The following is a 7,590-nucleotide window of genomic DNA, read 5'->3' as shown; positions in this document are numbered from 1 at the left end:
TGCTCTTAAAAATATTATATTGTATATGAGCAAGTGAAAACATCAGGATATTTCCATAATTAAATATTCTCTTCTAAATTATGGAGAGTCAATTTATTTCATCAATTAAATTCGATCCCAGCTGACAAAATTTTCTAACTGGAAATTTTATGTTTGTGTAACCAGGTTACTTGGAAAATAATGGCTTTGTGTTAACCAGCCTCCAAAAGTCTAAGTGTAGGACACCAGACTCCTCGAAGGATGGCTCCAGCTCATGTCATTATGAAGGTGAGGCTGGAGCCCAAGAGGGAGGAAACAGGCAGCATTGCACATGAGCATGACCTAGTGGCTGGTTCCCTGAGTGGCATTTATGGCAGAAAAGAAAAGACTACTTGTCTGTTTTCCAAGTGTCAGGGTAAGTGATGTGTATGCAGCTGTGTTCACGGAGAGGTGAAGAACAGGAAAGAATAGCATCCTAGAGAGAAAGCATAGGTAAGAGAAGGACATTTGCAATTCCTTAATGTTAAGCAGTTGGATCTTCTCACTGCCTTCAGGAACCTGGACCCATCAAAAGCACTTCTTTGCTTAAGTAAACAGAATGCTCTTACTGATTCTTCACAAGGAACCAAATATGATAAACTTTGCCTCATACTGGCTCCCAAGTCATTGTGGTGAGTTTATTTAGACTGTGAGACACTTAACAGAGCTTATGGCCAGCATGACTTGCCATACGCACTTCATCAGGGGATCACTGGCCAGTGTGCAGTTATATTGCTAAATAATGTAATATAAGTGAGATGCATCAATCCTAGAGAAAATGCAAAAATGCTATGTAATGTTTCATAGCCAAATATGTAATATACATGCCTAAGCACCACTATAGTCCCCTTAAACGTGGCTTTGCATGCCTGTCAACATTTTGATTAAGGTCAACTACAAGACAAATTATCTGAAGCCCTTTTTATAAACCCCCAATGATAAGAGTTTCTTCTTAAACACATGACTATTGCTATAAGAGTCAATATTTTGTTCCCATCGGATTTTATAGAACTAGACATTTCCTGCCAGGAATCGTGAACTTACTACAATATTCCTATCATAGGTCTCAGTAATTTGGAGGAAAAATAAGGCCAGAGATGCTAAAGTTACAGTCCTGCTAAAATAAAATAAAAATTAAAAAGCCAAGTCTTAATTGCCTCACTTGAAAATTATGTTGCATAAATTTGTATATTATTTTCATGAGGTTCATCTATATAAATTTAAATATTTTTTATTTTTAAATTTAAGTTTTTAATTTTAATTTTTAAATTATTTTTAAATTTAAATACATTGGGACATATTGCCTACATATTTAAATTCTATTGAGTAGTAAACCTATGAATTGCTAAGAGATTTTTAAAATTATCACATCTCTGATTAGAAGTGAAAGTAGCAGCACTGAAAGTATGATGTAGAGTATGATTTAACTAAAAAAGGTTTGCACTAGCAGTACAGAGACCTGGGTTCTAGTGTCTACTTCGTCACAAATATGTTACATGATCCAGGCCCTCAGTTTCCTGTTCTCAGATCACTGATGGAGGGGGAGATTCATAATTTTCTGTATTAGGTAGAATGGTACATGTTGCAAGAACAAAAACAAAAAAACAAAAAAACCCAGCTCAAATTAGCTTAAAGGATAAGGGATTTTTTGATATATGCAATGTGAGAGACAGGCTTTCAGGTTGGACTCAGGCTCCATCTTAGCGATGTTATTAGGGACCTAATTCTCTCCATCTCTCCAGCCTGATATCAGCTTCATTCTTGGCCTGTCCACCCTCACCATCACCAAATAGATGCCAACATCTGAGAATACACATTCAGAGACAAAATGTCTGCCTCGCATTTAAAGCAAAGTATTTGCATTGTTCTCTGATTAGACTAATGGGGACTGATACCCCAGAAGTGCCTCAGCTGTGTGGGAGAAGTGTGCCTGCCTCTTGAAAATCTGGCCTTTTTTAAAGGAAGGAGTAGGGAAAATGGATGTTTTATAGATAACCAATAAATACCCGGTACACATTCTTGTTTTGTTTTGTTTTGTTTTTACCAATTTTTGACCTTCTACTCTTTTAAGTTCCTTGGGCCTCACTAAATTTGTGCATTTATCCAATTAGTGTTTTTTTTAAATCTAAATCATGGCTCCTAGCTCACTCCCAGGAAGATAACAGCCTGGTTAGAGAGAGAGATAAGAGAAATAATTATTCCAATCACCAAAGAAAAGATTGTATGAAAATACATAAATCAGAAACAAATGGACGTGGGGAGGTATGGTGCAGAAAATGGGGGTAGAGGCATAAGGCAGTGATCTGAGAAGCCTAGAGAAAAAGATTAGCCAAAGAATGAGGTGAATGGGGAAAAGGAGGAGAAGATGGCACATGAAAGATTGTAGGAGCCTTTGTGTACTAGTGGGGGGAGCTTCTACTCTGCATAAATATATTCAAATCTTTTGGGGGAAGTGGAACACATTATTGTCATCTTCAGAAGACTGAAAGCATCATTTAGGTACCATAACATCAGTGACCAACTCAGAACTTTGTTGACTGTTTCCTTTGCTATGCAGAACTTTTTAATCTGATGTGGTCCCACTTGTCTGTTTTAGTTTTGTTGCCTGTGCTTTTGGCGTCATATCCAAAAAATCATTGCAAGACCAGTGTCAAAGAGCTTTTTCCCTATGTTTTCTTTTAGAGTTTTATGGTTTCAGGTCTTACCTTTAAGTCTTTTAATCTATTTTTAGTTGATTTTTGTGTAAGGTGTAAGATAAGGTCCAATTTCATTATTTTGCATGTAGCTATCCAGTTTTCCCAATTCCATTTATTGAAGAAACTATCCTTTACCTATTTCATATTCTTGTCACACTTGTCAAAGATCAGTTAACCATATATGTGTGGGTTTATTTCTGGGCTCTCTATTCTGTTCTATCGGTCTACGTGCCTGTTTTATGTCAGCACCATACTGTTTTGGTTATTATAGCTTTGTAATATATTTTGAAATCAGGGAGTATGATGCTTTCAGCTTTGTTATTCTTGCTCAAAATTGCTTTGATTATCAGGGATCTTCTGTGGTTCATTATGAATTTTAGAATTGTTTTTACTATTTCTGTAAAAAAATACCATTAGGATTTTGATAGGGATTACACTGAATATGTAGGTCACTTTGGAGAAAATATTTACAAATAATATATCTTAAAATATATAAGGAACGCCTACAACGGATTAGCAAAAAAACAAGTAAACTGATTCAAAGGGCAAAGGAACCGAATAGAGGACATACGAATGGCCAACAGATATATGGAAAGATACTCAGTATCACTAATTATCAGGAAAATACATATCAAAATCACAATAAGATATCAACTCACATTTGTTAGGATGGCTGTTATGAAAAAAAAAAGGTAAGTATTGGACTATTTGGGGATGTGGAGACAAGGAAAATCTGTTGATAGGACTACGAAATGATGCGGTCACCATGGAAAACAGCATGGCAGTTCCTCGAAAAACTAAAAATAGAACTAGTACATGACCCATTAATCCCATCCTCGGTATATATCCAAAGGAATTGAAAGCGGCACCTCAAAGTATCTCCGACAACAGCATAAATGAACCTAGAGTATATTATGCTTATAAATCACGATATCACAACAATCTAATACAGCAGTATTGAATAGAAATTCAAAATTACACATTAGAGAAATGTAATAGTAGCAGTAATAGTCTTAACATTCAATGTAAATCAAAGAAACAAGAGTTTCTCACTTTGGACATCAGGTCTTACTTCAGATGTCAGAACTATGTTATGACTCTTAAATGAGTGAACTTCCAGGTTATCAAGGGAAATATAAGCAGTGTGGACCCACAAGCACAGGACTGATTTGACTGAAAACGTGAGATCTCTAATTCCTTCCTAATAATAGAATGAAACTATCAATCCACTGATCTATGCTACCTTCTGAGAGAATAAAAAGGAAGTGATTTATTATTTTCAGGAAAAGATACTTTGGTGGCATACCCTTTTCTTCAGATATAAATCATTTTTAGCTTTCTCACTACCACCTCTAAATTAAGATTCTAGAACAGATAGAGAGACTGGAAGTTACCAAGGACCCTTGAATTTGGGCCAAAAGTCAGACGCAGATGGATGTAAACCAAATAAATACTCAGTTTCTTTATGCCCAGGTGAGCTGAGGCTCTGGGAATTCGGGGATCTCTGAAGGATGTAACTTTGGGCTGGATAATTTTCCAGAAATTCATTCTACTTTGCAACCACTGCAGAGGGAAGCATTCCTAACAATACAGGACCTACTCGAGCAAGGTGAACATTTTCAGAATTGCATGAAACTAAATTTTCATCAGTGTCCTGTGGGACTCTCTGAATGACCCTGTATTTTCTCCTGTGCATTTTGAAACACCTGGAGTAGATGTTCTTTTGGAAGAAGAGAAGGCCAAGGTCAAAACAAAGCCAGAAAAGCAGCTGTGCATCCCTGAAACCCCCGAGGATCCAGTGTTTTTCCAGAGATGCCTTGAGTGTCACAAAGCTGGGCAATTCGGACCCTGTGGTCCAGCCTCTGACCCTCAGACCCTGGGGGAGGCCCACTGATTAATTCAGGAGCAAAATGTCCTTTCTGTATTGCTAGATGGCATATTCATGCCTCAGACTGATGTACAACAAAAAGCATTAAGTTATGGCTCCATTCCAAGAAAGAGGCCTTACTCATTGCCTAATCCCAAGTGAGAAATGCACAAATCTATTTCCACATGGGAGGCAGTGTACAACCTTGCAATAACTTCGATGGTCCCATAACCGAGGGCCAACTGAGATTTTTTGCTTCATTCATTTTCTGGAAAACTATTTAGCCATATACATCAGCTGGAGTTTGAAAGCAAAACAAGTAGTAAAGAAAAAGGAAAGAATTTTAAAGGAGAATGAAACAACCACAACAGGACAAATAATCCTGAATCGCAAATTAGAACGCTCCACTGGCAGAGACACAAAGGTAATATTTTCACTAGAATGAATAGTCCTAGAAAAATTTGTTCTCCAATATCAGACACAACCAGGCCTTTCCTTCCATATGAGACATGAATGTCTCCTTTTTCCACTTCATCTTTTTCAGTTATCCAAACAAAATTTTAGCAGCAGAAAAAATAATGAATTTAGTCCATTTAGGTCCAGTATTTCCTCGTTAATGGATTAACTCCTTGGCAGCAGTCAAACAAGGCAGTCTGACTCCAGAATATTTCTTTCTCTTTTATCGCCTTTAGAATTCCAATGTCACTGAATAACTAATTATATTCTACTTAATTTTGTACCAGTGTAAGAAGCAGACACCTCAGGAGCACGCGAATTTCATCCTACGGAACCCTTGGGAGGCTTTGTACAGCCCGGAGATGGACTGCTAGTTCAAATGTCCTTCCTTTCACGTGTGCGTCAGAATACTTTAACTTCAACCACGCTGCTAAGAGGCTGTGTTTTGGTTTAAAGTGTGCACAAAGGAGAGGATCGCCACATATGGACCAATATTTGCTTAACTGTCTTCATTTCCGCAGTGCCTGCTCTTCGAGTGCTCTGTGCTCCTTTTTCTTTAGCTTTGTCATGACGGTAAGTGAAGAAAAATTGCGTCGTTCCTGGGAATAGCATGTGCCAAAGAGCCTAGCATTTATTTGGCCGAGCGTTTCTCACAACTACGAGTTTAACGATGCCCTTACTTTCTTCGATACTAAGTGGCAAAGGACAGAGTATGGCCCAGAGGGTTAGTTAGCTCAGGGAAGTTCTTTTCCCCTGAGCTGCTGCTCCATGCTCCAGAAGCCAGGGTGCCCGTTTCTCCTCCCTTCTGTGACAATTTTGAAAATAAATGCCACTCTAGGTGATGGGATTTAAAGTAAATTTAAATGCAAAATCAACACCAACAAAAGAGAGAGACAGAGTGAAAGAGAGAGAAGAGGAAGAGATGAAGAAGGGGAAGAAGAATGGAAGAGAAAGGAAGGGAAGAGAAAAGAGAGAAAAAGTGTCCCTGTAGAAAGACCTGGAAATGCAGTTAGGGCAGCCATTGCAGTAGCTCACCGCTCTTGGCTGTGGGCAGTGGTTGGGTGCAATCCAGTGCTGTCAGTCATTCACTCCCGAAGCTGTCATACGACTTGAGGTTGCCACACAGACCAGCAACATCAAAACTTGAAGTGGCGTAAGGAGAGGAAAAATAACATAGCAGTTCCTTGAATGTTACTGCGCCTCTGCATTTGGAAAGGTTTCACGGTGCCCTCCATTACCCTTATCTTTCCTCTACCTGACCTTCATTTTTCCCTTCTTTTGTCTCCTATGACTTCTTCTTTAGGATCTACTACGTAGCATATCTAACAGTAGGGATACGGTCTAACTGGTGGAGGATGTTGGAAGGGAAGAAAGACATTCAGTCTGTTTGTTCATACCTCCCGCATCTGCTCACCAGCTAGCTACTCTGTCCATCCTTCCCAGCCACCTTAGCTTGCAGCTGGTGGCTTCCTCGACACTAATTCCAAGGGTAGCCCTATAATTTCAAAACCGAGATTCCCAGCATCACTCTGCCCTTTTGCCCATTTCAGAAATGGTTTTCAGCCTGTCTAGAATTTCTAGGGATCCTAATGCCATGTCTTGTTAACCCACCTCCTCATTGCCATTGCTGCTTGGATCCATTTGATTAGCCGGGCTCAGAGCAAAGCTGTTTACCCTCAGGGGGCTTCATAACAGCATCACTTACAGGCCTGTCAAAACCATGCCTTTGTATACTTGACTCCAGGAGCTTTGAACTTCTTTTCAGTGTTATTATACAATAAAGCTCTCTTTATAAGATTGCTTTTCAATTGAGTACTTGAAATAGAGAGGGGTAAGGCAAGTCATATTTACCTTCAGTTTCATACCCATTCATCTTGAGAGGGAGCATGTGTCTCTTTTGGAGCACTGAGCACTACAGAGCTGAGCCAGGAAGTACAAAATGGTGTTCTTTGCTGCCCACCCATAAACCATGCCCCGCGTCCAGAGCCAAGCACGGCCGCCGAAGTGCCTCTCTCCACAGCAGCTAAGCCTGTGGTCTCCCCTCCAGGCCTCCCCAGGGAACAGAGCCTAGAACTATAGTCGATCCACCTCTGAACATAAGTGTTTTACTGTCTTTCTAAGGCCAACACCCCCGCCCCGAAGTTCTCTTGGATTTCTTCCCTCCACAGGCCCCACTGAGCTGCCTCTTCACTCAGTCCACATGGCAGTCGCCTCCGCCTGGGCCCTCTGGGCAGTAAATAGGTCAGTTGTGACAAAAAGGTTTCAGTAGTCGCTAACGCATCTTGCTGCAGGTGGCAGGCAGGTTCCCATGGGTGGTTCGCATCAGGCTCTGCTTATTATCCCAGTGTACCTTACCTGGTTTTTTTCTTCTTTTTTTCTTTTCCTCTGGCCCCTGGCCCATTTCTGCAAAAGTAAGAGTGTCGTTTCTTCAACAAACAAAGGATTTCCTCTGCACTTCATAGGTTTGGTAAAACTCCACCACTTTAATATTTCTCTTCCCACTCAGGGTTTTTTTCCAAAAAACCATGGTGCCACAAGGGCAATGGGACGGGG

The 7,590-nt window shown here is 39.9% G+C and overlaps 1 pseudogene; it reads left to right on the top strand.

Annotated features, from left to right (window-relative positions):
- The first annotated feature begins 240 nt into the window (after positions 1-240).
- LOC102897004 overlaps positions 241-7,590 on the top strand; it is an 18,536-nt pseudogene continuing 11,186 nt past the window's right edge.

Source organism: Pteropus alecto, unplaced genomic scaffold, assembly GCF_000325575.1.
Source record: "Pteropus alecto unplaced genomic scaffold, ASM32557v1 scaffold50, whole genome shotgun sequence".
NCBI classification, from domain to species: domain Eukaryota; kingdom Metazoa; phylum Chordata; class Mammalia; order Chiroptera; family Pteropodidae; genus Pteropus; species Pteropus alecto.
Note: the sequence above shows the minus strand (reverse complement) of the source record. Positions and strands in the feature narration are given on the sequence as shown.